The 24,880-nt window shown below is 39.0% G+C and overlaps 1 pseudogene; it reads left to right on the top strand.

Annotated features, from left to right (window-relative positions):
* Positions 1-5,302: 5,302 nt before the first annotated feature.
* LOC139019011 (MAP kinase-activated protein kinase 5 pseudogene) lies at positions 5,303-6,850 on the top strand (annotated as a pseudogene).
* The last annotated feature ends 18,030 nt before the right edge of the window (positions 6,851-24,880 follow it).

Here is a 24,880-nt window from a genome sequence, read left to right as displayed (position 1 = left end):
ACATTTTGAAATAACTAGAGGCCTGATGCATGAAATTCATGCAAGAGCAGGCCTTCCTTCCCCCGTCTGCCGGCACAGGCTTCCCTCTGGCACCCGGGACCTGGGCTTCCCTCACAGCCCCAGCTTTGTCCAGAAGGACAGAAGGGCCTCTGGAAGGACATCCAGTCTAATTAGCATATTACACTTTTATTATCATAGATGCGGTGGACAGAAAGTAACTATAGAAGTAACAAAATGAAAACCCAGGTCTACTGCACACTAGATTGTCTTCATGTCCCACACTGATGGTCTAACAAAGAAGAGGCATGCCCATTCAGGAATAAAGAGTATTAGGGTAATTTTGTAATATGTAGACTTGGCTGGGCTAAAATACATTTTCCAGAATTCCTTTTCTTATGTGTATTTCTTTAGAGAGGGCCACAAAGGTGATTTTTGGGAGATTTGGAGGGCAGGAGAGAATGAACAGCCATATTTGTAGCTCACATACGTTTTTGTTGAACTAATTATGCACTTGCACCAGCATGAAGCAGAAGCTGAGCCTGCAACTCCCTTCCTTCCTCAGATCCTCCTTTGACTTCTCTGACTTCTCCGCTAAACCCTGTGACAAATGGTGCCCAGGGCAGAGGTAATAGGAAACAACATGCACTTCGATCGGGAGCCCTACAAGTACAGATGGAAGTCCTTGTAGGGCTCCAGATCATGCTTGTAGATTCCAGGATGCCCTTGAACTTCTGCACATCACAGCCAGCATCATTTCCTGATGTTTTCCCTGGAAAGGTCGAGCTCCAGCATCAGACAAAGCGCTACAGACACGGCTTAGCCAGCTCCCGCATTTGTGTGGGGCCAATTCCTTGTAACTGAATTGGGTTTTCAATTTACTTTCACATATTAAACTCTGCACTTTTCACTTAGCAGATGCTCTGCACAGCTGCCTGACAACTGCACATTCTACACATTTCGAAACAGTAAGTCATTGACAAATGAAAGTTTCTGTGCAAAGTGGGGGAAAATGTAGCCTTGGTCTATTAAATGATCATAATAAACTCTCATCTCTGCACATTTCCGGCCATCTCCAGTCCATTAATTATCACACGTGCTTTTCTGGAATACACATATAATTGTCTTTGCTAAACAGAAGAGCACTGCTGAGTCTTTGCATCAGTGACACACAATGAAATCCATTTCCAGCACTGTGTCAGCTTCGTAACATTGCCTGGCCCAGAAAGAGCTACTCATGACCTTTCTGATTATTGAGCTGGATGGAGAATCATGAAAGCAAAATTACACAGCCAGAAACCTCATCAGGAAAGCACTTTTTCCAGAATGGCTAGCTGTGTCATCAAGCAATTTCCAAGCCTCTCTAATGTGGTAAAAAAAAAAAAAAAGTTACTAATGTAGAACAAGCAAGACAAATAACAAAGAAAGAACAGTGTTAAAACCTCATTAGCACTGGGAAGGACTCAGACAGCTAAAGCGATGATTAGCTCACACTTCTCTACTTAAGTTTCTTCACATTTCCTATGACCACACTGGTCAAAGTTTCCTTTTTTACATTAAGTGGGTCATTTGCATGAGTGTCCTTGGTCTAGAGAGATGCAGAGCTTTGGGATTGCGAGCGGCAAGAGAGCTAGGTAATGGCAAACGTGTCAAACATCTTGACAGCTCCCACCTGAGGAACTGACTGTGAATGATCAGATTTCTAGGGCTAATGCATTAGACTCTTCAACTCAATTACCTAAATGCATTTTAAGGGTTTGTGCTTTTCCTGGAGTATAATTTTATATTGTCAGGCTTTGGTTCTCATGAAGCTCTGCAATTCAGCATCCATGTAAAGCTTTGGAGGGTTATTTCATCTCTTCGGGTCTCAGTTTCTATTGCTTTAAAACAATTTAGCAACTAGAATGCCATCTGCACTTTTGGTTATCAAAATACATGAAGATCAGATACTTTAAATGTAATCTGACATTTAATGATCTGAAAGAATTGATTTTTCTTAAAATGTGCTGTGGGAGTTCTGAGGGATGCCAAACAGATAAACGGAGGAAGGACATAGGATCAAGATGTTGGTCACTGTAATGGAAGTGAAGAACATAACATGATTCAGGGGCAAAGTTGGCTTTTGACAGGTTCTCCATTGAAATGAAATTGCATACAAATCCATACAGAGAAGAGGAGGAAGGCTTGCTGGCTTCTGCTACAGAAAAGCCCCGGTGAACTTACTGGTGGATCACTGGAGAAAAATTTCAGGCTGAAAAATTGAGCCAGCGGGAGGCTATACCACCTATGTGAAATGACCATTTCCCCCAGCTTTAATAATCAAATGGACATAATTGAAGATCAAGAGATAAGGATAGGAGCTTTCTTCTCTATACTTCCAAGAGAATGGAGATTTCTATTTTCTTCAACCAAGTTACAAATGCAAGGAGAAAGAATAAAATGTCCTAAGCCCTGACCAAGATTGTAGGACTTAAGTTATGATTCTAAGAGCACCAAAGTAACAGACTATGCAATGAACAGATAAGGAGAACCAAATACCCTTTTTTTTTACAGAGTATACTCATTTTTTTTTTGATTGAGGAAAAAAATAAACCCAAGTGAAACTAAAAAACACAAAATCTAAAATACTAAGGCAAAATTTGTGCCTATAATTCTCTCTTTTAAAGCAAAAATAAAAATAAAAATGACATATTAAAAAGCCAACTACTATTCAAGATGGGATTAAGAAGGTGGAAGCTGATTCAACTGTCACTAAGGTGACTGGGAACCAAAGTGATTAAATAGAAGAAAATTGGTGAGAGTTTAAAAATCAAATTGAGTATTTTTCCTTTGAAAGGAAATTCAGAACCAGAATGATATTGAAAATTTGCCTCTACAAGCTGTTACTAAGGAGTTAATAGGAATAATTGAGAAATCTAGAACAGTCATATATAATTGTTACAAAAAACTGACAAATATGTAAGGAGAGATTAGATGAAATATATCAAGCTTTATCAGATGAAATTCAAGGTGATAATTGTTTATAGCTGTTGTGTAGGTAAGGCAGATTGGCATGATATTCATCCCTGGCATATATATCAAATTAAATCTCAAAGTAAAACATCAGAAAAATGAGCCATATGGAGGAAAGTCTCAAGGAGGAATAGGAATGAATGGAGACACTTCCTGAGTGGATCTGTACTATTTAGGGAGATGGAGAGGAGCCAAATTTGTTTCAACAGATGAACTCTCATTTACTTCCGTTTTCTTCCTCCTGGGAATATTCATAAATCCAAATATAGAGAAGCATATAATCAGAACAAGGGCTTGGCCTTAAAGCAAGCAAACAAAATGCAAAATGAATTAGGGCTCACTGCTCTGATCCAACTCACAGAGATAACAAACACTACACAAGGGAGGAAACTAAAAAAGACAATAAAAAGTAGGCTGAAATGTTATGAACTAAAGAAAGTTGTCAGAGTAGGAATAAGAGAAAGATAGGGAGAAGCATAAAATTAGGGCTATATTTCAAAGCTACAGGAAAATACATGGCAGAAAGCAAAGCTTCTAATGACTTGAGATGCTATTGGTCACCAAGAAAAGCATATTGGTCTTCATTAGGCCTCTGAAAACATAAAATTTCCCAAAGCAAAATGCTGCTAAAATGTAAGAAACTATTACAAGTAATCCTATCTACTAAAAGGCTAATATGCAAATAGACCCAACAGCAGTACAACCGGAACAATCAAACAACTGGTTGCTATAACATGTGCTGACCACCAGGGGGCATGTGCGGAACATTGCAGGCATTGGCCGCGGCAGGATGAGGGAGCAGGCCAGTGGGGGTGCCAGACCAAGGCGGGGCACCAGTCGCTGTCATTGGGGCAAGCCTCTGGTAGTTACTGAAAATTCTTTGCTCTCAGTCCCACCTGGTGCTCGCACCTGCTGCTGGCACCAGCCCTGCTCGCACCCACTGCTGGTGCCCAGTGCCAGCCCTGATCACACAGCGTTGTCAGCGGGTGCGAGTGGAAGCTGCCGGTCCTGATCGCCCTTCAGGGCTTCTCCGCCTTCCCCTGCCCCTGAGGGGAGATTGGGGCTGGCAGCCACCTCTCACACCTGTTGCTGGTGCCAGAGTCCATGCTTGCACCCACTGCCAGTGCACCAGCCCCAATTGCTCCACACCTTCAGTGGGTGCGAGCGGGATCAGCACCATCAGCGGGTGGGAGCAGCAACAGTGGGAGAGGTGCTATCGGCCGATGGGGGCCAGAGGGCTGTGGCAGGAGGGGCCAGGCAGGGGCACAGAGGATGGGCCAAGACCCACCTCTGTGCCTACCACAGCCTCGCACAGCCCACAGTTCCTTTCAAGGTGCACAAATCCATGCACTGGGCCCCTAGTTACTTTATAAAAGCAAATATGGGAATGGGCAAGAGAGATTTATATTTCATAAAATTCCCAAGAATAAGACAATTATAGTAACACTAGAGGCCCAGTGCACGAATTCATGGAGACTAAGAATGTAGCATATACAAAACTAGGATGTGAGTTTGAAAAGTTTTATATTCCTATATACAGTATATATTAATAATATACCAATATGATGGATGGAGTTAAAGTTATTAGCGGGAACCATCCTTGAATTCATAATTAAAGTGGGTTCATAGAGACAAAAGTCTCAAAGAGCAAAAAAAAAAATGCTTCCAATCTTGTAGCAATTTATATGTTCAGATAAATCCTTTGCAATATAGCATCTCTAAAAATAAAATATATAATAGAAAACATTGCTTTTTAAATTCATGCTTGAGATAGTCTTTCACAAAAGGTAAACATTACAAAACATTTAATCCAAGGTTTCTATCTTTGACTTTGAGGCCTGGGTTGATCCTAGAGCCTACCAACAGGCTTACAGTACAGGTAAGAGAGCCTATGGGATTCAATAACAATATAAAAAATCAGGGCGGAGGCGCAGGCTCCTCCCGAGGACCTGGCGAGCCCGGACCTAAGCGGCGGCCCCGCGAGGCCCCCGCACAGCGCTCCGGGCCGGGGCCCTCTCCGCCTCGCCCTGCCTCGGGAGCCGGCGGCCCGGGCCGGGGATGAGGCCGGGAAGCAGCCGCGCAGGGCCCAGCACAAAGGCTTGTCCCCAGGGGCTGCCGCCGCCGCTGCCGCCGCCACCAGCCTAGAGCCGCCTGCCGCCGCCGAGCCGGCGCCGGGGTCCTCCTCCCCGCCGGTCCCGGGGGGGCGGCTGCTGCCCCTCTCCCCGAGGCCCGGGGCCCGGGCGCCAAGCCCCTTGCTCCCTTCGCAGCGGTGGGACCGGGCCGCTGCGCAGCCTCCGCTGCTCCCGGCCATCGGGGTGCCGCGGAGCATGTCGGAGAGCGACATGGAGAAAGCCATCAAGGAAACCTCCATTTTAGAGGAATATAATATCAACTGGACTCAGAAACTGGGAGCTGGAATTAGTGGTCCAGTTAGAGTCTGTGTGAAGAATTCTACCCAAGAACGGTTTGCACTGAAAATTCTTTTTGATCGTCCAAAAGCTAGAAATGAGGTACGCCTGCACATGATGTGTGCCACACACCCAAATATAGTTCAAATTATTGAAGTGTTTGCTAACAGTGTACAGTTTCCTCATGAGTCCAGCCCCAGGGCTCGACTCTTAATTGTAATGGAGATGATGGAAGGGGGAGAGCTATTTCACAGTATCAGCCAGCACCGGCACTTTACAGAGAAGCAAGCCAGCCAAGTAACAAAGCGGATAGCTCTGGCTCTACAGCACTGTCACTTGTTAAACATCGCGCACAGAGACCTCAAGCCTGAGAATCTGCTCTTCAGGGATAACTCTTTGGATGCCCCAGTGAAGTTGTGTGATTTTGGATTTGCCAAAATTGACCAAGGTGACTTGATGACACCCCAGTTCACCCCTTATTATGTAGCACCTCAGGTACTAGAGGCACAGAGAAGGCATCAAAAGGAGAAATTTGGCATCATACCTACCTCACCAACACCCTACACTTACAACAAGAGCTGTGATTTATGGTCCTTAGGAGTGATTATCTACGTGATGTTGTGTGGATACCCTCCTTTTTACTCCAAACATCACAGTCGGACTATCCCAAAGGACATGCGGAGAAAGATCATGACAGGCAGTTTTGAGTTCCCAGAGGAAGAGTGGAGCCAGATCTCAGAGATGGCCAAAGATGTTGTGAGGAAGCTCTTGAAGGTCAAACCAGAGGAAAGACTCACCATTGAAGGAGTGTTGGACCACCCCTGGCTAAACTCGACTGAGGCCCTGGATAATGTTCTACCCTCTGCTCAAGTGATGATGGATAAGGCGGTGGTTGCAGGAATCCAGCAGGCTCATGCGGAACAGTTGGCCAACATGCGAATCCAGGATCTGAAAGTCAGCCTCAAACCCTTGCACTCTGTGAACAACCCCATTCTGAGGAAGAGGAAATTACTTGGCACCAGGCCAAAGGATGGTGTGTATATCCACGATCGTGAGAATGGAACCGAGGATTCAAATGTTGCCTTGGAAAAGCTCCGAGATGTGATTGCTCAATGTATTCTCCCCCAGGCTGGTAAAGGCGAGAATGAAGATGAAAAGCTGAATGAAGTAATGCAAGAGGCTTGGAAGTATAACCGGGAATGCAAACTCCTGAGAGATACTCTGCAAAGCTTCAGCTGGAATGGTCGTGGATTCACAGATAAAGTAGATCGACTAAAACTGGCAGAAATTGTGAAGCAAGTGATAGAGGAACAAACCACGTCCCATGAATCCCAATAATGACAGCTTTAGACTTTGTTTTTTTATAATCTGAAAAACTATTCTTTAATGTATAAAGTAATTTTTATGTAAATTAATAAATCATTTCATTTTCACATTGCTTAAAGATGCTGTATAGATTTAGATAATGGTATTTACTAATAGTATAGTTCATTTGTTTGTTTTTAAGAAAAGCTTAGCTCCTAGAAATATACATTATTTTAGGACTCCTTAGTCATGTTTGTAAGATGACAGATATTATATCAAGCAAGATTGTTTTATTTGTAATAAAGTATATAAAAACCACTTGTCAGCGGTAGATAAAGGACCAACTACTGATCTTTCTGCTTAGTAAACAGTTAAATCAAAAAATATATATATATAAAAAATCAGAAGCCAGTAGGATGGTGGTCAGATCAGAGGCAACTGTATAAAGCAGAGACACCTAACAGAATGACACTTATGGAGTATAATGAAGAAGGAGAAGGTAAAGAAAGAGGGGGTGGAAGAGCAGGGGAAGAAAAAAATGACTTCTTAAAGACTGCTGAACTGACTTTCCCTCCTGGGGTTTAGGTCTAAAAGGCATACACCTTTATGGTCCCCCTCAAAAAAAAATAATGAGCAGAAAATGTATTTAACTTTTCTTGGGTAGTTAAAGTTGCAGAAACATGATAGAAACAAATATGATTTCCTTTGAAGTTACTGAGTTCAAATAATTCCAGGGAAGTGAAGTTAAAGAAAAGTATCATTAAGCCCTTAAACAAATTATGAGAGATAGTGAAATTCTTTTTAAAAACCTATAGAACCAGACCATCAAAATAGATGACCTCTCCCCTATCATATATGAAAATTAAATACATTTAATATGGCAAAAAAAATATAAAACAGAGCATTTTGAAAGGATATGAAACTATTTAAATTAAGGATGCATATTGGAAAAAGACAAATATCACATAAGAAAGTATATTAATAATTAAGAATCCATAAATATGTAATTTATATGAAAAATTGCATTAATATGTTAATTCAATAAACATATTAAGTTGGCTAAACATAGCTAAAAATATACACCTTTAAAATAAACACCTGAGATATGTCATAAGCAGTAATCCAGAATATGTATCACAGACACAAGAATATGGAAACTATATGAAATGAGGAATTGATAATATGGAGTACAGGCAAAATTAAAGAAAATGTGAGAAAGGGTATCTGAAGAAAGAAAATGATTCAAAATTTTATAGAATTAGTGAAAGCTATCAGTTCATACATTTAGGAAACCCAATAAATTCCAAGAAGAATTTACCAAAAAAAATTATATATATATACATATCTCCTTCACAACAAAATTATAGAACAGCAAAGATGAAAAGAGGACTGTATAAGTATAAAATTATTAAGAGCAACCAAGAGTATTGGCAAGAGATTAGTCAAGATCAACAATCCCTGCTGGTTTTTACAGCCCTTAGTTATGGGGGCTTCTCTTCCCAGCTCTGGGGCCCTGAGCTGGTGTGGGTCTGGGATCCTTTGCTCCTCACTGGCAGTCTCCACAGAGAAGATCTCCCTCCGGATTAAAAAAAACAGCTTACGTGGGTGTTGGACCAGCCCGTTCTGTGCACCCACCCCTCCTACTGGTCTCAATGTGCTTTATCCTTTACTTCTCTAGTTGTAGGACTTCCATTCAGCCAGCTTTCAGGTGGTTCTGAATGATGGTGGTTCTTTATTTTGGTTGCAATTTTTTTCTTTATTGATTAAGGTACTGCATATGTGTTTTTATCGCCCCATTACAGCCTCCCCACCTCCCCACTCATGCCCTCACACCCCTGTTGTCTGTGTCCATTGGTTAGGCTCATATGCATGCATACAAGTCCATTGGTTGATCTCTTCTCCTTACCCCCACCCTACCTACCTTCCCTCTGAGATTTGATGCTTCTCTGTTTCTGGATCTGTTTTTGTTCATCAGTTTATGTTGTTCATTATATTCCATAAATGAGTGAGATCATGTATATTTATCTTTCTCTGACTGGCTTATTTCTCTTACCATAATGCTCTCCAGGTCCATCCATGCTGTTGCACATGGTAAGAACTCCTTCTTTTTTACCGCAGCGTAGTATTCCAATATATAGATGTACCATAGTTTTTTAATCCAACCATCTGCTGATGGGCACTTAGGCTGTTTCCAAATCTTAGCTATTATACATTGTGCTGCTATGAACATAGGGGTGCATATATCCTTTTTGATTGGTGCTTCTTGGGATATATTCCTAGAAGTGGTTGCAATTTTGATGTGATTGTGGGAGGCAGTGAGTCCAGGCGTTTACCTACCCCATCATCTTTGTTCCTTATCTAATAATAGGTTTTAAAAGTTGAAAACTAGGTTTCTGTTTGGCTCTGGAGAGACCATATGGACAGACAACATGACAGAGAGAAGTGCTCAGGCAGTCCCAATTATTCATGTCCTCAACTGGTTTCAGTTTCCTAGCTCTGATGTGTCATTGGGAGAAATTTCAGAACTCTCCAGCCTCAGCCACTGTCTGCCTGCAACTCGCTGAGAGAATTGAAGAACTAACAAGCTAACTAAGGCAATCCTTCAAACCATGATAGATAGCAATAAGGTTGGTACTGGTATCCTACACAGCAGTAATAACTGGAAGATATTTTGGAAGCTGATAGAGGAGAAATGCTAAAGCATGTAGACATGGCTTTCAGGCCAGAGAACAGGAAAACATTAAAATGGCCTTCAAGAAACTTAGCAAAAGCATAATGGCCCTTGAGGAGAGAGTCAGTAAGAGCTTGAAATGTAGACAGAGATATTAGGACCTGTAGAGAATCGGCCCTTGTCCTGTAGTCACTGAAAGTTTAGCAACAACGTTACATGCAGTGACACAGAAAATACAAAAACTACACTATTAATCAAAATGGTCTAGCTAAGGAAATTTCTAGGCAGACTGTTGAAGGTGCTGAATGTCTTTTGGTTGTCTAGTAAATACAAGAGAAGAGAGATAAGCTAGGGAGATAACTCGGAAGTATAAAGGCACCAAGATTTCCATCGATCTAAAATAAAACTGATTTATATTCTAGTTATCTTATTCTCAATTGATAAATGGCTTCTAGGCAGAAATAAAATCCAGGGTGATGTCAAGGAAAATGGTTTAAATGTGGTGTGTGAGAAGGATGGAACTTTATAACCTTTTGCTAAAACTCAGAAAGATTTAAGTAGGTGACAGAAACAGAAAGAACTCCATTTAAGGATCTTAGTAGCATGTCTTAAACATCTTTTCCATTAAAACGTCTAGGTAAACATATGGTATATGTTTCTCTTGCTGAAAGTTTTAATTTGGTTAATTTCAGAAGTTGAAATTTCAAAGAGTTGAAATTCTAAAAAACTATCAAAGACTTATTGTCTGATATCTTGGCGAGGCTGACCCAATACATTTAGTTTTGTTCTTATGAAATTTTGTGACTACATTTTATTCTCAGATACCAATACATTGTCTCTCTATAGCAATGGACTATCAAAAATAGTAATGTGTTTCTAAATCATGTATGTTTGGAGCATTGGACACATTTTCTTGGATAACTATTAGAAGGGTTAATGATTCCTTGATTTTCTTTTCCTAGACTTTCTATTGATAAAATTAGATCTTATTTTGACACTTTGGACTCATTTCAAAAGTGAGAGTAACTTTAACTCAATACAAGTTTATGGACTAGAGCATATCATGCCTGAGAGAGTGGTTTAAAATTCATCTGGAAAGTATCTGGATTTTTAATTTATTTTTCTATGTTGGTTGAAATTATCATGTGGTTTATAGTCTTTATTCTACTGATATTTTTATTATATGAATTGATGTAAACCTATCTGTATTCCTGAGATAAACCTCACTTGGTCTTGGTCAGAGAGATGCAATATTGCTGGCTCTGAGATGAAGGAGGAAAGTCACTAACCTAGGTTTGTGGGGTGCCTCTAGAACATGGAAAAGGCAAGCCAATGGATTCTTTCTTGGAGCATACTGAAAAAGAACTCAGCCCTGCTGGAATCTTGAATTTTATCCAGTGAGTGTCATGTCAGACTTCTGACCTACAGAACTGTAAGACAATAAATTTGGGTTCTTTAAAGCCATTAAGTTTGTCATAATTTTTTTACAGCAGCAATAGAAAACTAAGACACTACTTTTAACTAAAATATTTCTCAGGTAATGGCAGTGATATAAAATTATGCCTAAATGCAGCTTTTTTTTCATGTCATTTCAGGCAAGTTCTCACTGGGAAATTCATTACAGTCTTTTAAGTATAAAATCACCTTGAAAAGTATGCCAGTGAACATAATGTTGTATATACTAGTACCTTTCTCTTCTCTTTGTGTATTTATTCACATTAATCCTGTATTCTCAGACTAAATGAGAATCAAATTCAAGCTTATCCTTACCAATTTATAGAGCACTACAACATAGGCATAGTAAATATTATGATTAAGTAGGATACTACTTAAGCATTTCTTCCTCTTTTTTTAGTCTGTTACAAGACAATATTATAAAAGATGATTAGAAAAGTTGAGTGCCAAAGTTAAGAGATACATAATGCAGTGTACATTTGAAGCTAATGTTTAATTAACGTGATCAATTTTATGTGGTAGATAGTAAATCAAAAATAGTATGCTCATACTTAAAAATGCTACTGAGCTCTTAGTATTTTCTACATCTTTAGAGTACAAAGATGAATAAGATCAGGTTTTAGTCATTAGGTAAATCATAGTTGGTTCTAGCAGATGAAAGAAACATAGATCAAATATAATGTATATGAAATTGTGTGTAAAGCACATGCACATATGTAGAATAGAAATAATAAAGAATCAGTGTAGGCAGCAAGATGAAAACTAGTATAAACTAAAGCAAGTAAAGTAGTCAAGTTATGAGATAAGGTTCTGAATGGCCTCACAACCTGGACCACTAGGCCTGGACTAACCCTGTAAGGTGTGTGTCCTAAAGGTTAGTAATGTGTAAGCCATTTTCTGAATATGTATCATTTTTACACATCAATTAAGCAAAAGAGCCCTATTTAATAATTTCTCTGTAGAATATCCACAATGAATCCACTTCTGACACATTCTAAGAACAAAAATAATCAATAGGTTTATGTTGTACAAATATATCACACACATGTGCACATACACATACACACTAAATGGGATTCATATTGAGTGAAATTTTTACATGCTTTTACATGTATAAATAATAATATGGGCATTATTCTTACTCTGGTTTGGCAGTTGGACATCCCTCTCACAATTTGGGACTGCTGGCTCCTAACCACTCACCTGCCTGCCTGCCTGATTGCCCCCTAACCACTCCCCTACTGGCCTGATTGATGCCCAGTTGCTCCCCTGCCAGCATGATCGTCCCCAACTGCTCTCCCCTGCTGGCCCAATCGCCCCCAACTGCCTTCCCCTATGGGGCTGAGGGGACTGGAGGACTCTGGCTGGATGAGGCGGGGCTGAGGGGACTGGGGGACTGAGGCTGGATGAGGCAGGGCTGAGAGGACTGGACACTGCCATTTTGTGGCTGTGGGTTCCGTCATCTTGTGAGAGTATGATGGTCAATTAGCATATCCCCTCTTTATTAGACAGGATTTATTAATTTATTTAGTTCATACAACACCTGGGTAGTAGTTGCTATTATCCTTTCTATTTCAGCAGTGACAGAGCTAAGGTATAGGAGAGTTGAGTAGCAGAAATTGGAGCTAGTAAGTGACAACTAGATGTCATGTCTAGTGGCCTGTTTATAGTTCATATACCTATCCATGGTGGTGAACTGCTATCACATAGTGTTTGGTTCCTGCTTGTGTCTTCTGCACATTTATTTTGAACAAAATATCCTTTGGTAAAAATAAAATTTAGGTAAACGAAAAAAAAAAAAGGATAAGTGAATTTTGTTGCCTGGTAGTTTTGAGTTGTGTTCATGTCCTGGGCTTTGAAAAGAAAGGAAAGTGTAACGTGTTCTTGGGGTATAGAGCAGTGGTTTTCAAATTTATTTGGCCTACTGCCCCCTTTCCAGAAAAAATATTACTCAGCCCCTGGAAATTAATTTTTTTTTAAATTTTAATAGCAGTTACTCATGGTCCCCAAATGCACCTGTGGCCATCACCGCCCCCCTGGATGGCTGCAGCGCCCACCTGGGGGCGGTAGCGCCCACTTTGGGAATCACTGGTTTAGAGAGACTTACATGAGACCATTTCTAAGAAACATCATTTTGCAACATTATGAAAGTGTAATAGATTTCAGGTTGACAGGATCCAAATATTACAAGGGAAAGGACTGTAAGGAGCTTACATACTGGCTTCAATTCTTTATTTAGAAGTTCTATCTTTTTATTGAAAAATGTATAATTATACAATGAAAACTATTTGTGAAGAAATAGGCATAAGTGCTATACTGAGAATAAAAATGGAGATTGCCTTGTAAAAAGTAGACTTTGCTATACTTGGCACACTCAGATCTGCTACTTCTCCAGATGATTCATTCATGTATAAAAAATATTTGGGTGGTTATATTTTAGTCATTCACCATGGGAGGAAGAGCAAAACAAATATTCTCCTCTACATATGGACTTTATAATCCAAAGAGAGGGCTAAACTTTAAACAAATAACCACACTTGAATTGTAAAATTAGAAATGTGAATGTGACTGTTTAAAAAAAGATAAGGCCCTAGCCAGTTTGGCTCAGTGGATAGAGCATTGGCCTGCGGACTGAAGGGTCCCAGGTTCAATTCTGGTCAAGGGCACATGCCCAGGTTGTGGGCTCGATCCCCAGTGGGGGGCGTGCAGGAGGCAGCCAATCAATGATTCTCTCTCATGATTGATGTTTCTATCTCTCTGAAATCAATAAAAATATATTTTAAAAAGAGGTAAGATTCATAGTGCTTTAGGTTATAGTAGGGTAATTTGATTTCTTCATGGAGAGAGAGAAAGGGTAACAAAGGGATGTGGTATTTGGGCTGAAATGTAAAGGCATTGATTACTCATAGTTGAAGAGGAGAAAAAACTAGGCCTGGCAGAGGATCTGAATGTGCAAATCTCCTGTCACTGTATGGTGCAAAGCATCTGTGGATGTAATAAGGACACAACACGAAGACTAGAGCAGGCAATTGAGACATTATTTCTAGAATCATTCCTCCACTAGTGATTAGCGATTGAGACTTGGGTAGTTAGTGTTTAAAGAAACTATTATAGAGGATATCACGTTAGACTTTTGAGCTTTTTGGACACATGTTGGGACCCTGACAGCTTTAGTCATCTTATTGTCAACTGTCTTAATCTCACTCATAGCAAAGTCTGCTTTATGTCACAAATAGCAAAGTAACTCAAGGAAGGAAATGCGAGTGTGATCACCATCTATGAACTTTGTGTGAAACATATAAACAAAGAATTCAAGGCCAAAGGGTAGTTATTTGTGGCCCAGAAACTCAGTTATCACACATTTTTCCAGATATCTTTTTCTCTACATGGGTCTGGTCCTGAATTGGGGGAAAAAAAAAGAATAATAATAATAATAATAATAATAATAATATGCTTCTTCTGTAGCTATGACAACCCTTTATAACACTGTATTAGAAACAGTCCAATAGAGATAGATGGACTTTTTTGTTCAAAAGTAAAAACCAAAGGCCAGAAAGAAGGAACCTAATATAAGGTTTTATACCTAACTAGAGGCCCAAATGCATGAAATTCATGCAAGGGGCTTGGCCCCCACCACGGCGGCCGCCTCTGCCTCAGCCCCTGCCACCATGGCTTCATCTGGAAGGTCCTCCAGAAGAATGTCTGGAAGGATGCCTGGTCTAATTAGCATATTATGCTTTTATTATTATAGATTAGAATCAGAGAAAAGACTAGACCCCTGGTCTCCAATACAGAATCCTTTGAAATTTTTATCTCCTTGTGACACCAAATCCTAAAGCTCATATTATCTTAAAAATGAAATATGAATTCAGGAGCAAGAAATATGAATCTGGAAAATAGTTTAACCATGGATGATCAGAGAGGAATGGAATAGATATAGACTCAAGTAAAATAAAAATTAGTATTAGTTTAAATGAATATTTTAACCTCTCTGTGAACACATAATTATACTTCATTGCAATTATTAATATATCATTGTAAAAAAGTATCATTTATAGTTCTTATGATACCTATAATTGTATGTAGCTCATAAGAATATGACATGCATGAAATAAAGTATCAATTGTAATAGACCTTTTATTTGTTATACATTTTTATTGAATCAATTCAATTAATTTTTATGATTAGCTTTAAAAGATAAATCCTGAAAGTTACAGCTCAGTGGGTAATGGCTGACTTAATGAATATCTTAAAACAATTTAACCCAAATAAAACTGAAAATGAAGCAGTTGGCATGCAATATATTAAATAAATAGGTAATATTTTAGTGAGCATAATAGAGAAAAGAAAAGAGAGAGAAAAAATAGATTACCAAGCTGGGAAGATTTATTTTTGATATTTATGTCCAATCTTCTTCCAACAAGCATTTTATCATTCTTTCTAATTCCCCAACTACCCTGGGCTCTAATACTGTCCTTAAATTTATTCTATATAATATGCCATAAACCAAATGCATTTTTCTTTATAAACTTACAAGAATTTTATCAGCTTCTTGAATCATCTCTAATGTGTGTTTGAGTTTTTAAAAAGGGCAATGTTAAAATAAATAAGTTTATATTGATAGAATTTCAATTCTCTGTCAGGTTTTTTTGAGGGTGGGGTGGGGGGAACTGGAACTAAGATTTTTGAACAACCATTATATGTGAATGACCATCTAATACAAAACATGAGTTTTGAAACAAATTCAGAAAATTAAATCCTTGGTGAAACACAGAGGATGAGAAATGGTCTTATACTTCAAAAGCAAAAATGCAGGGACTTAGCAAGATCAGGACATGGTTTTATCCACTGAGGCAATTTCTGGTCAAAAGTGGAAAAGTTTTTCTTTCTTTTCTTCGTCTTTTTTTTAGTAATATATTTTTATTGTTGCCAATATTGCCTCCCTTCTTTAAAAATATTAGGCCAAGAGTCCAATTCAGTCACCTTGGTTCACTTATATTAGTAGAGGTTCCTGAGGTTTCTGATCCACTTTAGATTTTTACTGTGGCATGATTCAAAATATATTAGAGAACTGAAAGTTATAAAAATGTTTGACATTCTTCATTTGCTGTATAATAAATGTCTATTGGAGAGATTGTGATATTTCCATCAAGAGAAGAGTGGTAAAAGTAATCACTTGGCTTACCACAGTCCTTCAAATGGATTTCTGGTATTGGACTTCATATTTTATAATGGTCTTTGTAAAGAGTATATAAGAAATAGAGAAATGTTCTACAGGATCTTTGAGATAAAGAAAATAGAATTGACCTCAACAGACAAAGGCATGAGTTAGAAAGTTTGCAAAACCTGCTGTAACCACTACCTAGATTATGAAATTGAAAGAAACAGTGTGTAAAAAGGGGGAAGTGACTTAGAAAATTAAGTTTAGATTATCCTCATCCCTGAATTTTCTCCAATCCTTGCTCACCAGAAGTGCATCTTCTTCTTTTTTTAAAATATGTTTTATTGATTTCAGAAAGGAAGGTAGAAGGAGAGAGAGATAGAAACATCAATGATGAGAGAGAATCATTGACCGGCTGCCTTCTGCACACCTCACACTGGGGATCGAGCCCATAACCCGGGCATGTGCCCTGACCGGGAATCAACCCCATGACCTCCTGGTTCATAGGTCCACGCTCAACCACTGAGCCACACCGGCCAGGCAGAAGTGCATCCTCTTGCTATTATGGCTTTCAAAGAGTTTCCATAGAATAAAAGTCTATGTGCATGACTATGTGTGTGTGGGAAGGATCCCAGTCATCTCATTCCAATAGAACAATGACAATCTCCTGAGCCTTGGTAAACTCAAGTTAAAGTCCAGCTGTGAAGATTTCTTGATTGACCTCTTCTTGCTAAAAAAAAATAATAATAAATACCCCCTTTCTTTCACCACCATTGTATCTGATTTACCAACTTCAGTTTTTTCTTTGTTATCTTATAAATGTATCTTATAAATGTATGATTGTTATCTTATAAATGTATCAAATATTTGGCACTTTTTCTGTTAAAGCACAAGAATTGGAAACTACCTACCTATAAAGATTACAATGCTCCCACCTTACTAGAATCAAAGACATGGGTGTCACTCTACAAATGGGCTGAGATTCAGCTACAACCTTGTCTCTAAAGTGATAAAAGTATGCATTTGCTTATTCCCCTCCTCAACTGAGAGCTTGCATCTTATATGTTGCAACTTGTCGCATCATTCAACAACATTCAGTTAACAGACACATAGAATCAAAACGTAAAAGGGAACCATAGAGTTTATCTAATTTAACTATCTACCTGAATATTTAATCTCATAAATATCTTCAAATTGTAAAGTGAGGATTGGTGACCTTGAGATGCTAATACTGAGTCACCTTTAAAGGTAATCCATTTCATCAAAACACTGATAGTAAAAATGTCTCTCTCAAGCTTCCAAAATCTTACTAGGTCATGACTTAGGTTATACAGAATGTTAGAACTCCTTCTGTAAATATTGCATATGCGGATACATGGCTTTGAGGAAAAAAAGAGGAACATTTCATTCCATGACTCAGTCAAAAATATTTTTTATGTTTACCTTCAAAATAATCAGATATACATACATTTGTTCCTAAAATATAGTCATATTGGAAAGGAAGCATGGGCTTAATGATTCAGGGAACCAAGACATTAAAAATATCAAAGCAAAAGTTGCATTAGACAAAGTTGAACAGCTAAGGAAAATTTTAGTCAAGGATATTGTAATGAGGGAGAGAAATTAGACACGCTGTGAACTCATTTCCACTAAAACAAAGAATGGAAAGATTTCTAAGAGTTGGGGTTAGAGGATGGTTGTATTCTACTCTAAAAAATAACTTTGACTTGCTTCAATAACATTAAAGTCCATGATGTCAAAAACATAATTTTCCCACTTAAATGTGTGTTTTTATCCAAGTGAATTTGTTTGTCTTGATACAAAGTATCATTTTTCCTTATAATTATATTTTTGGCACTGAGAAACATAGAATGTCAAATCCTATAACTGTTAAGGGAAATTATAAGTTTCTGTATTACCATCTGCTACTTGCAAGGTTCATAGTCCCAAAGTTAATAGTCTAATTCATTAAACAAAAAGCAATCCGTGCAAATATGGTATAAAATTAAGAGTCCCAGGCCTAGGAGATAACTAGAAAAGTAAAATATGTTCTCTTTTTCAAAAATAGTAGTAGCTTTTTGTTGTAAACAATTTCTTTTAAGAAGCCAGATGATGAATTGGTGAGTGGAATAAGTAAGTCAATTTTAAAAGTATTAAACATATTTACACAGGATTGTTCCCATTCTGTGTGTGAGGTCCCAGAGCACAGTCCTATGAGTTTCTATACTACTTCTAAGTGAAAAATTCTTTTGCCTATCTCACAGCACTGGAGAAACAGAAATTAAAGTTTGAAGCTTCCAGGAGCTGAGGGGCCAAGATTCCCAAGAGAAATGCAAATAAGTAAGCTGAACACTGTATTGAAACATTTGCTGAAGTCTTCAGTTTCACCAGGCAAGTGCCAAGAAATTAGGCAAAAAGCAGCTAAAAAACAACCCCAGAGGCATAATTAGCTTTGAATTTGAAGTCACTGAATTATTCACATGTCACTCAAACCCCGAGTTTCTACAAAATGCATCGCTGGATTATCTTTCTGCCTATGAAAGGTACTGGTCTTTAATAAGCTTGATCCTTAGCCCACTTGCAGAAGTAGCAAATATCAAACGGAAAGCAAAAACAGCTGGCCATCCTCAAGGCATCCAAAAGTGTTCTCTCTTCTTTGAATTTTAGCTCCTCTAGGCCTTGTTGCTTCCGAAGTCCTCTGATGCCTTTAAAATGTAATTTTGTAATTTTTCTGGCTTTACTAGTTGTTGTAAAAGGAAGATTGCCCTACCACAAACTACTGCATCTTACCTGGAAATGTCCCAGTTGAGTTTTGTTTTGTTTTCCACTGAATCGTACATGACAATGATATAGCTCATTGGCATCTCTGTAGATATCTTCTGGACACAATTTAAGCTTCTTCTGACAGACAGCTAGGTTAGGATCAGATTTACCTTAATCTCCTCAGAAATTTGGTGCTTCACAGTTATTTTCAGTGATAGCTGATTTATCTCCAGTTTAGTTTTACTTTTTGGATGTAATCTTTTGGATTCTAGCAGAAAATCCTGGGCATTGACCAGAGCCTCTTTAACATGGCAGGAACTCAAACCCAATTTTTATTTTACCAGTCTCATGCCATGATGAAGATGCAGTCTGGATTTTCTGGTCTCTAGCCTCAGATTTCTGCTTAGTTTCTCAGCTCAGGAAGCATTTTCTCCTACCAAACACTTCAATAGGAAAGGTGTTTCTAAATGCCTGACTCATTTTGCTTAGCTTCTTTTGTCTCTGGGAATTACAACCCACTGTCTTTATATATATATATATATATATATATATTCATTGATTTCAGAAAGGAAGGTAGAGGGAGAGATAGAAACACCAATGATGAGAAAGAATCATTGATTGGCTGCCTCCTGCACGCCCTGCACTGGGATCGAGCCCAGAATCAAGCCTCCTACCTGCGTATGTGCCCTGACCAGAAATTGAACTGTTACCTCTTAGTTCATAGGTCGACACTCAACCACTGAGCCACACTGGCCCAGCAACCCAGTAAGTCCTTGTTGTTCTGACCCTTCTCATTACCTTCCTCTTTCCTCTCCCCCAGTCTCAGTCCTCACACATGCTAACACATCCTGGTATTATTGATGTATATTAGTCCTCAAAATTGAAATATGATAAGCCACTTCAAATTCCCCTTAATTCACATCTAACTCAGTGGTCATCTAATGACAGCAGAACTGTTAAGAGAGACAAAGAGAATTTGTGTTTGCTCTATGCATTCAAAAAACAATCTAATAAATAAAACACATGTATCATGTATTTATTTATATATAATATAAAATAAAATAAATTGTCAAAAGTGCTTTTTAACTTAGTAATTTTCTGGAAACTCTTAGTGGTTGCAGTAAGTAGAATTAATTGACACTCTTGTGCCTTAAATAGACAAGTGGATCATATTCAGATCCTTCAAGCCATGTGCATAATTTAGTTCCCTCTAAATCAAGCAGGTTTTTTCTTATCTTAATGGCAGCTAAACTTGGCTGAATGTCTAGGTTATTTGTTACTGACATTGTAAGAAAAGCTTAAAAACCACAAAACACAGGTGAAAAAAATATTCTAAATGACTTTGGATCAATCTAATTTCTATGGACACATCATTATCATTACTTAGTGGGCTGTTGGCTCTGCAGGGTTGGCATGCATTTCATTTAAATGACCATGAAATTCTGGTATCAAAATTCTTTTTCTCAGTAAAGGGTGAACAGTTTGTGAGAGTACTGGATTTTCAACTAGAGAAGAGATAACTTAAAAATATAACACAACAATTTGCTTTAAGAAAAAAATAGATATTTATCTGATAAAGATTTAACTTAGCCCTGGCAAATTCAGTGCTGCTTTTACTCCTCAAAAATGCTACATAACTAGGATGGGCTGACTTAGAGGGCCAAGATTTGTACTGGGAACCCTCTGTAGAGTGAAGCCGACCCTAAAGCAGCGGTTCTAAACCTGTGGGTCGTGACCCCTTTGGCGGTCAAATGACCCTTTCACAGGGGTCGCCTAAGACCATCCTGCTTTCAGATATTTACATTAGGATTCATAACAGTAGCAACATTGCAGTTATGAAGTAGAAATGAAAATAATTTTATGGTTGGGTCACAACATGAGGAACTGTATTTAAAGGGCCAGAAGGTTGAGAACCACTGCCCTAAAGGAACAAACTCATTGGAAGGGACTCTTGATAGCATGGCAGAGAGAGGAACAGACACCAGACCGACCTGATCTGGCTTAATCTTGAAGGAAGGACACATATGACTGTCAGCGGACAGTAAACAGGAAGACAGTGATGTGGGGATAAGGGACTTTTAAAAATTCGGAAAAGGTATTTAACCACTCTGATTCTAAATTTTCTTACTAACATTTCTTATATAACTTGATACTTTCAAAAAAAAGGAGATAATGTATATAAAGTTCATAGCATGTTACCTAGCAAACATAAGATCTCCATACTGCCTGGTTTTACATATTATCCTGTTAATCCTACAGTATCTCAAAGGAATCCTATATTTAACTTAAAGAGAGAAAGCAACAACCATTTTTTAATGGTGGATAAAATTTGACTTTGACCCTTAGTCCCCTACCAAATTATAGTAAAGGGACAATAAAGTAGGATATCCTCTATAATAAAAGGCTAATATGCAAATCACTCGAACTGCAGAATGAGGAGTTGCTATGATGTGCACTGACCACCAAGGGGCAGATGCTCAATGCAGGAGCTGCCCCCTGGTCAGTGTGCTCCCACGGGGGGAGCTCTGCTCAGCCAGAAGCCCTGAGCCAGGCTCATGGCTGGCAAGGGCAAAGGTGGTGGTGGGAGCCTCTCCCGCCTCCGAGGCAGTTTGAACATCCCCCGGGGGCTCCCGGACTGCAAGAGGGCACAGGCCGGGCTGAGGGACTCCCCCAAGTGAAGAATTTCTTGCACCGGGCCTCTAGTTTTATATAATTTTGTACTTATATTAGACACTCAGAGGTTACAGATTATATACTCAAATAAATGTAAGGTGGATAGAATAACATACCCAAATTCCTCCATTTTCGAGATAAGAAAACTGAAACTCATCAATGTGAACTTACCATGAAGTCACACAATTAGTGGGAGAACTGCAACTAAAACACAAATGACCTGTCTCCTTATCTGTTGACCTATAGAGACCCCTACTGATGCTGGAATGCTCAATTTTTCTAAAGCTGGTAGCATCATTGGAGTCTGGTTCCTATTCCCCTCCCTCATATCTATCACCCCCTGCAGCTTATTCCAAAGTAGACTCCTAAATCAAGTCATGAGACTTTGCTAAATCCAGGGGATATAAAAAAGCAGAAAAATACATTGCAGAGTGCTGTGAATAAAGAGTGCATTTGCCCGAGCTGGTTTGGCTCAATGGATGGAGCATTGGCCTGCAGACTGAGGGTCTCAGGTTTGATTCTAGTCAGGGGCACATGCCCAGGTTGAGGGCTTGATCCCCAGTAGGGGGCATGCAGGAGGCAGCCTATCAGTGATTTTCTCTCATCATTGATGTTTCTATCTCTTCTCCCTTCCTCTCTCTGAAATAAATAAAAATAATTTTAAAAAAAGAGAGCATTTAATGCCATAATCCTAGTTTGTCTGACTCCCCCTCCCCCCGCCCCCAATTACTTCACTCAAACAAGTTGATTTGCAGCTAATCAAGCATTTTTTCAGTGGCACGTGTCAACTTTGGATAAGTTTCATATGTTCATTTACTCAATAAATAGTTATGGAGTGCCAAATATATATATATATATATATATATGAAACTATTAGAAGTTCAGGCCAAGAAAAGGAAAGCCTGTTTCTGTCCTCATTTAGCTTACATTCTAGTGCAGAAGACAGATGAACAGGTAAACAAATACATATATAATGTAATTCTAATTGTGTCAAACATGAAAGACAATAAAATATAGCAATAATTATTGGAGGTTTCCCATTTTTAATAAAAGTTTCAGATATGGTATGTATGGGTATATATGTAATAGTGACATTTGAGAAATAGTTAGATAATCATGCAAAAGAAGGAGACAGAGGGATGTCAAGTGTAAAGTCCTGAGGAACATTGGCTTCTTCTAGGAAGAACAGGAAACAAGCAGAGCAGGATCAGTGACCAAGTCAAGAGATGTAAGATATGAGATCAGGGAGTTGGCATGGGCCAGTTCATGAAAGGATTCAATCAATAATTTTTCTAGCCTACTAAAAAAAGTAAGAGATGCCACAGGAGTCCTACAGATGACGGGGGGAGAAGTTATAATTTTGTACCAATAAATGGTAGACTGGTGGAAGTATCTAAGCCATATATCAAAATGGGTTTGACACCTCATCTAAGTGCTGAGCTAGTACTAACCAGTCTGTAGCCCATCGTGGGTGACCTCTTTTCCCACATACCAGAGATCTGACTTAAATGCAGGTTACCTGCAGACAGGCAGATCTCAGCAAGAAGAAGGGGAAAGAGGAAGAGATTATTCTTGAAAATTTATCAATCAGATATGCCTCGGCTTTCAGCATGGAAAAAATAAGAGGTGGAGAAAGAAGTAAGTAATGCTGCTGTCATTAGATATCAAATCCATTTGTATAGAATCATGATGGTTACGGGTTAAGTATTTCAACTTTAGAGCTTTGTAGCCCAAAATAATGAAATTTGAAAACCAACCAAGAAAAAAACAAAACAAATATCCATGACAGCTGACACAAAGCATTCACATTCTGTCTGGCAGGTAGCATTCGCCTCCTCTGATGGTCAAAATCAATATTTTTGAAAGCTTTTCATTTTTGTTGCAATGTGCATTTAAGACAAAAGAATAACATGGTGTAATTAGAAATAAAATTATAAAATCCAAGTTTTCTCTTCACTAGCTTGGGCCTGACCAAGTGACTTCATATCATAGATTCTCTATTTTTTATTTGAAAAGATAAAAATTCTACTACCACCTCAAAGAGCTGATATTGGAATGGAAGGCAACATTTTGAAGGGAAATAAAATATTTCTTTACCCTCTGCACATATAAGAAAGCTGCTAGTTCTTACTTCTAACTCCTAGTTGTAATTTTTATAAAAATTTACAGGGTACACACACAGAAATAGAGAGGGGGAAAACTCAGTTCTATCTTTGAGCTTTTAAACATGGTGTTTTCCAATCTCAGATAATGTCTCTAAATATGGGGATTAGAAGTCTTATAGCATACCAGTGAGAGATGCTTCAATTACCATGATTAGGCTGATTAGATCAAAGGTAAAACAAGGCCAAGTTCAGATTAATCCTAGTAAGAACAAAAAACTCAGAACCACTTCTCAAAATAATTGACTATTAAGTGTAAAGTGTGACTGTGAAGGGGGTACGGGGAATGAGGATGGACACTTGAACACAGCATGTAAAACTTTAATTTGACAGAGCGCTTAACACCAGGTACAGTCATCTCAGAGAGATTCAAGCAAAATAAGACATCCAGCACTAATGAAATGGAAGGTCATTTTCTAAATAGTGTTTTCAGGACAACTTTATTTCATTTTATTTTTTATGAGCCACTTATCATTAATGAGCCATTTACTAAGCAGGAAAAGTGTATTTAAAACAGAACTACATTCACTCTGGAACTCACTGCTGTACATATCTTCAGTGGCATTCATACCATACCTTAACTGTATATTTTCTTTTCAGGTTTTTACATTATTGTAGGTGGTGTATTTACCCAGATTTGCTACTGGTGTGAAAAATATGGATATTTTATAATTTCCTACTTATGTGTGCAAAATTTGCTCATATTAATTTAAATTGCGATAATGATCCTATGTAATAAAGAGCTAATATGCAAATGGTTGTCATGCCCTCATGCCATCATGCTTTAAAGGCTCAGACACTCAACACTGGGGATAGAGGAATGGGGACCAGCCAGACACAAATGAGCTCACGAGAGAGGAATGGGGACCAGCCAGGCTGCGGCCCAGGAGAGGGACAAGACGCCCTCCCCGCAGTCCGGGTGTCAGTGGCTGTGCCTGCGCCTGCAGCCTGGGAGAGGGACAAGCCACCTGCCCTGCAGTATTGGGCACCAGTGCCTACGCCTGCGCCACGGGAGAGGGACAAACAACCCACCCCATGGTCCTGGGTGCCAGAGCCTGCAGCTGTGGCCCAGGAGAGGGACAAGTCACCACCCTGCAGTCCTGGACACCTGTGTCTGAGACCTTAGTGAAGCTGCCTGCCCATTGTCCCCTGCGGCTATGGCTGGCCCTGGCGAAGCCAGCCTGGGTCCTGGGTGCATGCAGCCAGCCAGAGAGAGGGAAGCCTGGGTCCCGAGTGCCTGCAACCAGCCAGAGGAGGGAATCCTGGGTCCCAG

This window comes from Myotis yumanensis, unplaced genomic scaffold (assembly GCF_028538775.1).
Source record: "Myotis yumanensis isolate MYYU_CA2020_CCGP unplaced genomic scaffold, mMyoYum1.0.hap1 SCAF_10, whole genome shotgun sequence".
Lineage (NCBI taxonomy): Eukaryota > Metazoa > Chordata > Mammalia > Chiroptera > Vespertilionidae > Myotis > Myotis yumanensis.
Note: the sequence above shows the minus strand (reverse complement) of the source record. Positions and strands in the feature narration are given on the sequence as shown.